The sequence below is a fragment of the Oxyura jamaicensis genome, chromosome 7 (assembly GCF_011077185.1).
Source record: "Oxyura jamaicensis isolate SHBP4307 breed ruddy duck chromosome 7, BPBGC_Ojam_1.0, whole genome shotgun sequence".
Taxonomy (NCBI): domain Eukaryota; kingdom Metazoa; phylum Chordata; class Aves; order Anseriformes; family Anatidae; genus Oxyura; species Oxyura jamaicensis.
In genome coordinates this window covers 11,180,466-11,193,482 of record NC_048899.1, presented here as the reverse complement: position 1 = coordinate 11,193,482, position 13,017 = coordinate 11,180,466, and positions in this window count along the sequence as shown.

Sequence of the window (13,017 nt, the reverse complement as noted above, 5' to 3'; positions counted from 1 at the left end):
CAGAAGATGGGATAAAAATGGAAATACTTTCCAAAAACAACAACTAATTTTAAAGAAATTTACTCAGATTCAATCTATTTGAGATTAATAGATTGTGGAAAATCAATTTTATTTTATACTAGTTGGCACTACTCTTTGGCATGAATAAAGTTGAGTTCAGCCCTCCACCCCCTGAGCGGAAGGAGAAGCTGGCAAATAAAGCAAATAAGCTGTTAGCTTTAACTGGGTAGTCAACAAAGACGACAAGTAGGGGAGGTCAGCTGCTGACCAGATGCTGCCTTCAATTAATATTCCAACCCTAAAAGACATTTATCGTTCAGTTTAGAAGGCAGAGCAGCTGAGTCATAAAAGCAGCCCACAAAAGATATTTTAAAGCATTTATAATGGCTAAATTGCTTGAAATAAATTAGCCCTGAAAATAAACATATTTTGTGCAGTCTATGTAAACCCAATTTCTTCTCCCTGCAAATTGCTCGGACTAAGTGGGAGTTTGTGTTTGACAAGAACATACATTTGCTTCATTACTCCGCATGGGTTATTTTTTCCCGTGAAAAGGGTTAACAAACTATAAGGTATCATTGCCAACTAAATGAGTCCCGCACCCTTTTAAGAGGGGAAGATGCTGCAGAAGAACAAGTTAAAAAGAAACGCAGAGACTGTGTTGTAATGCTAACAGGCAATTAACAAACTCATGGGTGTTAATTATCTTCATACTGTATCATGTTCAATTAGCTCAGCTCCTGCAACAAAGGCGACCATGAGCAATTGCTTTGATAGGCGTACAGTACTTCATTTGTAGTTAATCGGTTTAAGCCTTGCAGTTGCTAGGCTACACTGGTCTCCAGAGGTAAAAAGCTGCACAGATGCACTATGTTTAAATGACTACAGAGAACTGTTTAAACTCAAACCATGTATAACTCTTTATTGATTTTTCACAGAAGATCTCAGCTCTGATGATAAGGTTTTGATATATTTTCCTGCTACAGCCAGTTCCTTGGAGTATTGCAGAAAAAAAATCTGTCAATATGCTTCTATTATGATCTCTTGATCTGTGGCTATAAAAACCTTTAGCTGCAGCCCTTATTATAAAATAATGGAAGAAGCAATATTTGATTTCCCTCCCCCCCAGTCTGTAATACATGGAGATTTTTTTTTCCCCACTGCCTCTGGAACCAAATTACAGTATGTTCCTTCTGTATTTCTGTGTTAGAATAATACAGAAGAATTTCTAGCACTAATTAATTTGATTGACTCTCAGCAGGAAAGGATCAGCTGTAGCATCATGAACTTTAACAATAACTACCAACTGATGGGCAGTTCACATCAATAAGACCATCACTAGCCTCCCTCACCTGTCACCAGGCAGGGAATGAGCAATAACCACCCCCTGCAGATGCACTGCTTAGCACTTTCTGCCCGATTAGCAATTTATAATGGTGATCAAGAAACAGTCAGCGGCAAATCAAGACAACTGTCTGGCTGCCTGTTTAATTGGCCTTGTTTGCTTTTTGATAAATGGCTCGTGACTGCTATAGGCCCCCGTATTTTGACTTTTAATAGGCCACTGTGATTAGACTACCAACAGATACTAGGTCAAAACTGAGGGAAGGTGCAAAAAATGTTAATTAATATCAATAATAGGCAATTATTAGTTAGACAGAAGGACCTACTAGCTGTGTGCTCTAATGACTCAGAGCTAACTTGAAGGGAAACACTGCCAAATTAGCATAACTGTGTATGCAGGCTGCATGGTGGATCCTAGCAAACATCTGTTATGTGAGCAATTCAAACAGAATTCTTGCTTTTCGCATGATACCCCCAAAATCATCAATTCTTTTTGGTCATTTCAAGACACTAATGATGCCCTAGCGATTTGCTGTCTTGCAGTTGGGCTTTGTGTTGGCCCTTTCCAACCTTGTGTTTCTATGATTCTGTGATTCATATCGAGAACTAAATTGCAAAAGTTACTTTGGGTGTGGCTTCCAAAATGTTTAGGTTAGTAGCTCTCTATATAAAGGTCCCTAATATTGTACGTAGAAGAGCATATGCCGAGCAACTATGTTACACCATGTTACTCCCACTACAGATAACTTCTTTCCCCTTTATCTCATTTAAGGAAAAAAACACCAACAGCACAAAAACCAACCACAACAACAAAGACAGTGATGGGCAGTGAAATATTTGTCTATTGTTGCTGACCATTTGAATATATATGACGTGATATGGGGGTCAGAACAATTACAGGGATGAGACAAAGTAGTGAAGGAGCTCCTCTGGCTCACTACATGCTTATCTGCATGTTGCAGTGATTTTCAGGACGCTGGGAATGTCAACTTCATTGCAAATATGAAGTGGGCAAAGTGCACACAAAGTGGAAACATTTCACTTAAAAGTAGAATTTTAAGTACACTTTATATAAAGGGCTAATAGCCTTAGATTTTAGGGGACAATTTATTCTTTCAAACATAAAAGTCTAATCAAGCTGAACTTTTCTGATGGTGGAGATTAGAGGAGACTTGTTCAGAGCATATTATTCTGTAAGTAGTTTTATCATTTTATTGGGATCACACTGCAACGGTTTCTCATTCTCTGAAATGGTCAGAATTCCCTTTTAACAGTGGTAATATGTGCTACATAATACTGTTCTGCCTGTTCTTCTCCATTCCTCTTGCCCAAGCATCTGAATGTGGTTGCATAAAGAGTTAGAGCCAAACTCTGGCCGAGCTCTACCATTGGTATTTCTAAGGCAGCCAAAGTCCCCGCTAATGCTGATGTGTCATTGACGGGAATTGTATCATGACAAAATCATGCTGATGCAAACAGAGTCAAGGCCTCATTATCAGTCCAACAGAAATATCTCTGGCTGCTGGCTCAGGGAAGTGCTGTGAGTCCCAGTACAGGCTAGTTATGACTTGGGTGGAGAAACCTCCTTTGTTAAGGGCCTTTCATTTTCTTTCTTATTTATTTAATTCTGTACATACAACATATGCAGCACCAAGATCAGGTTGACGAACAGTCTGATTTGTACAGGGTTTGGCTTTTGAAGCCTGCAGCACTCATTTTTTTGCTGATATGTAACTTCTTGGAGCAGGAAATGTTTGTGCACATCTTTCCTCTGGTATTTCAAAAACTTTGACCTATATTCTCAAGTTAAAGGAAAAGGCAGGCTCTCAGTAGCTGGGAGCTCACTTCTGGTGACAAGATGAGAGATATGTTTCAGATGTCTTAAAAATAGTATTTGGGAAAGAGAACATGCTCCTGGCACATCCTCTTTTGTAGGATTCAGGTGTCTGGCTGCTGAGTACCTGCAGTGCTGACTGACAGAGGAGGGAAATATCTACTTAGCAACGCTTCACTTGTCAAGGGAAACTTTGCTGGAAGCTGAACGGGGGGATTCAGAGAAAGAAAAATGCAGGGAGCCTGTAGGATTTAGGAGAAAACAAGGTCACTAATTGTAGAGTTGGACCAAGCTCTGCACTTGCCCCTGTGTGGTACGTGCACGTCAGGAAAGCTCTCTTGACTTCTGACAAATACAGTTGGCAGGGAGCACAAATGCTCGTTTCCTTCGTTTTCCTCTTCTGATTGACCTCTGCTGCTTGGTAGCTTCCTTTGTAGGGTGCCACAGACCTTTCTGGTTTTGTAATTTGGCAGATGGTGTTGTGTGGAGGTGTCTCAGCTTCTTCTCAGCAGCCTAATTCTTGGCAGCCATGAGCCAGCTGAAAGGGAATTGTAGTAGGTTCAGGCACAAATACCTCCACCTGTTATGACTCATTTTCAGTCTTGCATTGTTTATTTGCAGTAGAACAATGCACAGGGGCCCCAGAGGAGATTATTGTGTAACACAATGGTGAAAATACCTCTCTGAAAGAATTTAAGAGCTGAACAAACAAGATGGCAGGAGATGTTTCTACTTCCTTGCTGGAAGCAAAGGCAAGGAGGGACAGAGACTGAGGAAGGCTTCGTCCACTTTGCCATCTCCTGAGCTCCAACCCAAAGTCTTACCTGCAGAACTGTCCTCCTAAATAGTCCAAAATTCTCCTATAGTATTTTTTTTTTAATATATTTGCATCAAATGGTTATGGGCACACATATCACCTGTAATCACACTTTTTTCTACTATAACATGTGTGGACTTTTTAAAATAATATTTATAGCAAATTGAGAAAGAAAACTGTGACGAAGAATTATCTTCCCACTAAGAATCATCTTAAGACTTTACATTGAGGAATAGGATTAATATGAAGCATAGGAAAACATAACAACTGGGTGTTCCAGGTAGTCATGGCCACTTCATCCCATAAGGAAGGTAAAATACCTTGTCTATCACCTCATTCATGCAACAAGAGAAGTACTTTGTACTTCTAGCTTCTGTAGGACTATGAGATTGTTATCAGCTTAAAGATTGGTGCTACTTAAATTTTGTAATTTGGATGATACCAAGAAATTTGGATGATACCATCATAGAAAATGATCCTTTTCAGGAGCTGATTTTTTTTTTTCCTTGAATAAAGGTCTTTTAGTTACATAAATAAAATAATCAGACAGAGAACCTACATTTACATGCTTCATATCATTTGTTATTTCTTTCAGGTGTAACTGTCTTTATTACAAATACTCTTTAAACACAAAATTAACCGAATATACTATTTTTTGTCTGTCTTGGGCTGGGTTCTTCTGTCATGGTCATAATTTCTTCTTCTTCTTCTTCTTCTTTTTTTTTTTTTTTTAATGAAACAAACAAACAAAACCAAGGCTTCCATTATCTACAGCTGATTTTTTTTTTTCCTTTACATGAAATAATTGAAGACATAGCAGGCAGTAAAATTTTCTTAACTTTAAACTTTTATTTATTTAGGCACGGTTTGTTTTGACAATAATTTGCTTAAAATTCAGGAATCCTGAAGTCTTAAGGGCATCTAAACTGCTCAGTTGTTGTCTGTTATCTGTCTCTCTCAAGCATTCTTGATAGCTAGAGACCTAAACAGTCTTCTGGAGGAAGAAAACAAAACAAAACCAACAGCCCCCTCTTGCAGTTTAGATATCCTGACTGACCTTTTTATTTTCTCATTTATTTTGCATAAATTATTTTACTAACCTCATCAGGGAAAGAGTTGTGGAAATCTAAGGTTTATACAGAATGGAAACATTGCATGGGAACTCATGCTCAATACAACATGTTCTGGTACTTAAGGACTATCATCTGAAAGAGCTCCAGGAGGTTTTCATTTCAGTAGGAGAGAAAAATTTACCCCAGCTGTTAAGTGTTTTTGTTTTGTTTTAATTTTCCCAGTTCCTTTGAATTATTCAGGTGCTTAGAGAATTGTTTCCTTCAACAGAGGTGAGTTACACTAGTACAAAGAAGTTGCTTTTTGTCTTCAGGTTTGCTGAAAGCACTGGAGCCTTTTGCCAGATCACACTTCTGTCCCAGGGTGTCCTCATTGTTTTTCAAGATAAATTCTGATTAAATCTCTTTTGAGGTGCTCTGGATGGAGATGCTGTCTTCTTATGGCTGCGTGTGATGAAGTTGCTTTTGTGAAGTGAGTTCTCTAGAACGTGTATTTTCTTTTTTTTTCTTTTTTTTTTTTTTTTCCTCGAACTGTCTCCAGTGAGCTCAGTGAGTTTCAGTGAGGGGGATTTGTTTCCTGTTAGCATATGAACTTAACAAGAATGAAGAGAAACCAGCACTCTGCTGGGAAAAATAGTATACTGCGGTCTTTAATGATTTTATAGTCTTGCATCATGGAGCACAAATGTCTAAACAGTCCCTTTCAACTCAGAGTAGTGTAGAAACCACTTGTGATATTGGAAGTAATGACCATTTATATTGCATGATTCCCCTGTATTAAAAGTTGGTTTGAAAGTTCTTTGCCTTAGTTTTTATAATAATACAATCTCATAATGAAATGCAGCCCTGATTTATTATTATTATCTTGTTTAAAAGACATAAGAAGCATTTAAAATCCAACAGGTTTAATTCAGAAAGCTTGCATTCAAATTCTGCTTCATGAATGGCTTTCAAACATTAAAATCTCTTCTGTAAAGCTGTAGGCACCAGGAAGCTGCATGTATGTATTCCAGATTTACAAGTAGACATGTATTGCATGCCCATGTAAAATGTGAAAAAGCCTAGGAATAGAGCATCAGAAAAGACCTTTAACTTTTCAGAATAATACCCCCTGTATTTTCCATGGTTTCTTGAATGGTACATTTACTACTATATAGGTAAAGTGAGAAAGTGTATTGCTACATGTGTATATTTAACACTCTTATTAAAATAAATGTGGAATTATTTATGGATTTAAATTTTTATGGCATATGACTTTATAATATTTCTGTTTTATTAGCCTTTTATTTTAAATCAATAGACAGTGCTTTATCACAGGCTGTCATCTCAGAACATTTGAGTTCAGACTTTAGCAAAAGATGTCTCCATCTCCCATGCTTTGCACAGTCTGTATGCTGGCAGCCTGTTGCCACATCTACCTGATAGGGTAATGATGTCAGTCTAGGTAATTTTACTTTTATTTTTATTTTTTGCACAAATTGTTCTTGGCAAAAGAGTAAATTGAAAAATGACAAACATGTATTATGATCTGCATATGGGGGGGGAAGCTGGGGGAAGGAAGAAAGAAAGAAAAAAAGTCTAGACTCCTAGAACAGAATCCAGGAAAACTAATTCTGATTTCCTGGATCCCTTGCAGCCAACTCTATATTTGGTCTTGCTTGGCAGGTTTACTATGGCAAACTTTGCAACAGAAACTTCTGCAGCTCTCTTTGTATTGTACTGAAAACAATGCATCTCCCCTTCTATGGTTGCTGTGTTCTTAAATGTTACTGTCCTGACCGTGTTAGAAATTTGCAAACCAATGTGGCACTGAGTAGATAAAGACTTTGATATATTAGAAGGTATGGTAAAGAGATTAAAACCTGAACCAATCTACACTGTCAGAAGATAAGTTCAGGGCATAATCCTTGCTAGAAGTAGAGATGGGTTGACTTAACAGCTCTCCAAATTCAGAACTAATAAAGGTGGATCCCTGCCTTTCTCGAATTTATCATATTGAAGACATCTGGAGGGTTAATCTTAAAATTCAAATCAAATATCTCTTAAGGATAGTGGGTTTTGGGGGAAAAAAAAATATCTCAAATGGTGTTGGAAAAAGACCTTCAAATGTACAGTAGAACTAGCTTTTTGGACATGCAGGTGATGCAGTATGGTCTGAAGTACATTGATCTATTTCATACACTGAGGTAATCTGTGCGCTTCCTTACAGATAAAACTACCAAGTAGAAAAGTACTGAAAGTAGAATGATCTTTATGTATTAAGCAGTAATCTCAGGATTTTGTACTAGGATATATAGTTGAATGTTGTGAAAAGAGCACAGACATTTAGGCGCTATTAACATGAAATAGTTCAGCAAAGATGGGGAAAAAAAAAAAAAAAAAAGGCCCACATGGAAAGAAGAAAACAAATGACCTGGGAAATGTCTGGAGCCATGTGGTCCACCACAGGTTCCCCCCCAAGCATGTTACCTTTTTATGATGATTCTGTCATCTTTATGTATGTTTAGCATTATAAATAGTAAAAAGCTATGGGAGCAACACTAATATTGCTGATATTTGGGGAGTTATTTCTGGCTAGATTAACAGAAACAATAGCCTTTAGGAAGAGGGAAACTGTTGGAGTCGCACTTGGACTGTGCTGCTGCTACAGGCTCGGATGCAGAGGGTGCATTTGGGAGGAAAGTAAAAATTCCGCTCTCATCTGAGCTCAAATCCTGTAAGACTCATTGAAAACCAAATCCTTCAAGTGTATCCATTTAATCTGTGAGGCCAGAAACAAGATTAATTTGAATGTATTTCTAATCTATAGATCTCCAGGCACAGGAGCTTCCCATAGGGGCTGTCTGAGATTCCGCCTGACATGGTGATGCTCACAGCTTGTTGTCTGAAGAGACTCGAGCGGCTGTGCTCCAAATACTCACCTTGCATGGAGGCTCAAAACTGCTTTAGATTTATTTTAGACTCGGAGCATACAGCATGTGTGTGTGGACATACTTTTGACTTTTAACTTTGGATGGTTTGTGAACAAGCAAAGCAGGAGGGCCACCCTAGTGTCTTGGATTAGCTACTCTCTTCTCTTAGGTAGAAATCAAAATTATTGCTGTCAGAAGAAAAGGTTTGTTATTCAACTTCCTGAAAAAAAAATGACCCTATGGACCAAAATCTCCAGCTTCCTTAAATAAGTCTGTTGCTAGCTGGGATGTAGGACTTCAAGGGAAAGAGAACAGCCTCTGAAAGTGCAGTTTGATATGATCAGGTTTAGGAGAATAAATGCACTTGTCAACTAAAAGCTGAGTATTTGAATTGCCTGACACAACTTGTATTCACATAGGAAAAACAAAACAAAACAAACAAACAAAAAAAAAACATTAAGGCAATTAAAATACTTTCTGGTTTTCTGACAGAAAACTATTCTGCTATTGGCCAGTTCCAAACAGGTTTCTTCCCTTATCATTTCTGTATCTTTTAGTGTTTTTATATTCTTGTTGAAAAATAAAATTCAGCTACTTCTTGAAACAAAACACTCAGTGTTTTTTAATGAAGCTTTCATCAGGATGAAGTTCAGATGGAAAACAGAGGCAAATACAGCAGCTTCACCCAGCAGTTGGTATCTGACTGCAGGTATCCAAGCCCAAATAAAATAAAATGATCATCTTCAATTCCACTACCTTAGAAAACAAGAGAGAATGACACATTGCTTTGATCTTTCTCTTTAATGTTTTACTTATAAGTATGCTGAACGTAAACCAAGTTGTCTCCCACAGAAGACAGCAAAATGAAAAACAACTTTTCCATTTCATTCAGTATTTGTACAGTACTTGAACGTGACAGTACCTGATGCGGTATGCAAACCTAGATACAGTTGACTTTGCTCGCAGGCAAGTCACCTTTTGAGATGGCCTCAGCTGAAAGGCTTGTCCCTAGGACAAGTGCCTCCCAAACACTAAACAGACCCAATGGTGCCTGAAAGAGTCTTGCAGGTATATTGGGGAACCCATGCTGCTGAGATCCGGACCAGCTGGTATCAGTCCTCTGCTTTTGTACGTGCCTCCTGTTCCCAGTCTCAGATAGATCCCTGGCAGATTTTAACATTACCATGGCTGAGCCCTAAGAACAAAGGAGTGGTTTCAAGTAAGGTTTTTTCCTTTTGTTACTCTTGCTTTCACTTCCATGGAAGATGACATATTTCTTTCTCTTCTTGCCCTGTCTTGAACAAGGCCAGCAGCCAGCAAAGCAGGGAAATGTAAAACTGGTTCTGCAAAGTCTGAACATGCAACTAAATCCCATGCTCTGCTGTGTACCCAGAATGCAGGGAGAAAACTGAGAGCCTGTAGGTTACACTCAGAGAGCTCTAGAGAAGGCTTCTCTCTCTCTTTTTTTTTTTTTTTGGTCATTTTTTATTAAAGTAAAACTAAGTAACATTTATATGACTTGTTAGCATGGGTACTTTATGATTAATTTGCTTTCCAAACTTTAGCAGGATGGGAGAAATTTCTGCATGACTTGAATATGAGCATCTGACCTCAATGCGTATTCTTTTCCCTGAGTTTGTTTAGGCATCTTCAGCATCCCACACGGTCAGGTTGAAGTGAGACAGTAACTCAGGGTTTACTTGCTTTTTCCTATGTACCTTTACCACTCTCTTCCACTATAAGTCATCTCTATACTAAATAAAAATAAGGATGAACTGTATGTTAAGTATATCATAAAACCTGCTGGTACAACCATAATTTGTGCATCCAACCACAGACTGCGTTATAAATAATTGTCCTTTACTTGACTCTGTTTTCAGTAGTCAGCCTGTAGCTATATATTTCCTCAGGAATTGTTCACCACATTAAAAATTACCACATGGTTAACTAATGTTCTGTTTAGCATTTTTGCAAAGAATAATTGACATAGATGCACAATCAATGTTGTCTATACTAACTTAAATTTAGCTGCTTCAGCTCTCATTAATGCAAAAAATTGCATGAAATGCTATAATCTGATGGTGAAAAGTTTAATAAATGAAGCACAGTTCTGCTTTTCTGTCTGTTATGTTATGCAAAATAAACGAGGATTTTTTCTTCGGGGGAGTAATTTTTTTTTTGGTGGGGGAAAAAGGGGGGAGGAGCTGTTAAAGAAAGCTTTGGAAAAGCCAAATACATGACCAAATTTTCAATGAACCTCCCAGGATTTGTTTTTATTTAATATCACTTAGTTGCAAAATTTGAATTCTATTCTTTGGTTTTAATGGTTAATCTGTTTTAAAACTATAGAAGCTTAATTGTGACATACGAAAGTCCTTATTTAGGGTAGATTTTTAATTTGATTGCTGTCTGCCCTGCTGTGTAAATAGTCTCTTGGGTATGGATTTTTAAGAGTGTGTGTTCTCCTTTACATTTCACTGTATAACAATTCCTCTTTACCCATCCTCTCCATCCTCTGAGCAAGCCAAGAGCAGACAATAGATACATACTAATGGAGCTGTGTACTTGCCATCTGTAAGAGCAGCTGCTCTCCTGCATCTGTACAATATGTTGGAACTGAGAGCTTCACTAATCTGCATAATAAGGAGAAGGCTTATCCCACTCTAGCTAATAATCGCAAGCAATCGATGCACTTCATTCCCTTACTGTAGAAAACAACAAAGTTTCAATATGTTTATGTATTCTCCAGATATACAGAGGTCAAGCAAAAGAATGGACTGCTTATTCTGCCTCAAGAAAAAAAATAAAATAAAAAAAATCAAAATCCAATTCACTGACGTTTTTCGAAACTGTTATCAACAAAACCCCATTATTGTATTCTGATTTCGCAATTCAAATAGAAAATTAAGAACCTTAAGAACCAAATTAAAATATCAGTACATTCAGTCAAGCATAGCTTTTAAGCTGTCTGTAGTATTGAGCATTTTGATTTTGTACTATGACCTCTCTACCTAACTCCAACACCTTTGGAAATATTAAATGAGCTAACGTGATTTCCCCACCCTATGTCCTGCTGAATATAATCCAGACAGAGATGCCCTAATAATTAATTTCTTTTGGTACTAACTCGTTGCAGAAAAGCACTTGCAGTTGAGTATACAAATGTCTTTTTCCTAGCTATTGTGCACATACGGGATGAATTTGATATTCATAGCCATTTTAGAATGGAAATTCTATCCATGACTCCCATATTGTCAGAAATAGCTGTAATGTTATATTACGCTAAGGAACAACAGAATGAGCATGAAAGTGGGTCAAGAGCAAGTGATAAGCAGTATTTATTTTCATTTCATTTACAACACCAGGATGAGACGTATATCTCATCTCTACCGGCGTACTGTAGGCAGCAATGCTGAAAGCAGAACAATGAGAACAATTCCATTTAGGAAAAATAAAACTGAAATACAAAGGTAAGAGAATATCTGCATTCCTGTTGAAAACACATCTAAATAAATGCTAATCTTTGATTTCTTGGCAACATGTTGCAGCTATGCATTTTCTCATATTGACAACTTATCCCAGACGAAATGCAAGGTGACTCTGAAGGAAAATAGGAGTAGATAGCACTCACAGCTTCAGTCAGTGTGCAGTCACTCTGCACCTAGCCCGGTTTCCCAGAAGGGAGGCAGGCCGGCAGGCCAGCAGGCCTCCCTCTTCCCTCCTGGAGGAGCATCCCAGTGGTACTCATGGCAGCTCCCTGAAAACTTCCCTGTTCTAACATATTGCATAATGATAAAAATTCTTTCAAGAGCAGGGCCTGCAATACCCTATGAGCTTGCTCTTGCTAGCAAAGCTTACAGGTCGTGAGATAATTCTGAAATCCTTTTGGTATACTATTGTAGAGCTAGAAGAAAAACAAAAAAACTTCCTGAATGATGTGTTTTGGTACAGTGCATGGTAGGCAAATCAGTCAGCTAGCCATCTGGTAGGACTTTGAGCAGTGTATTCCACAGTAGACACAAAAGTGCAATGTTACTGAAGATCCATTTTAAGTCAATGTGTAAGAAGAACATTTATTTTTTCTTTCTTTAAAATAAAATCCAGGAATAGAATGCTTTGATCATACATCCATCCTCTGACATGGTTGTGGTTAGTGTTTTTAACAGTGCTTGCTTTTCATTCCGATTATTATTATCATTTATGTTACTGTTTGGAAAAATGCATGACAACTAGCACAGTCACAAAGAATGTCTTTTTCTTTTGCATCTCGGGAGCTATGAGTGGTAGGAAACAGATTTAAAAAAAAAAAAAATTAAAAAAAATGACAAAATCTCTAAGTAGGGTGCTATCTAGTAAACCACATGGAAAATATGAAAATCTTGCATGCATGTGTGCTATACAAATTTACTTATACCCAAGAAACATTTCAGCTTCAACTAAGCTGAGTTTTTACAATGGGGCACAGTTATAGGTGTGTTCAGATGCTGCAATCAGTTTGCCATGGTCCCAGCATATGCTCCCCTGTCAGCAAGAGCCCACCTTGAGCAGGCTTGACTGTGCACCTGCGCTTACCTCTGCCAGCTCAGGGATGTCCTCACCACACCATTTGCTGCCTCTCTTGCACAGGATGCATAAAGCCAGGTGTCTTTGAAGCAGAAAATTCTGGGAACAGGCAGCAGTTATTTCACCTCTTGTGATGTCAGTACAGTTCTTCTTGCAGCCTGATAGCTGGACACAGTTAATTATCTCTGAATTTCAGTGGTCAGGGTAAATGTCTTATCTTATAAACCAAATATTAATGCTCCAGCTAAGCTAAAATCTCATATGTTAAAATCAATCTGTTATTATCTTTTAGTTGTCCCACAAGTCAAGGTTTAACCACGAGTACTTGGTAATAGTGTGTAGGTGATTATGTAGTAATATTGTACTTGTGAGTAGTTGTGTATGTGAATGTGCAGACAGTAGATGCACAGGAAAAAGGGGAGGTGAGGCTGAATCACTTGTGACAAAAGTACCAGTGAATATCAAAGCTCTGGTTCC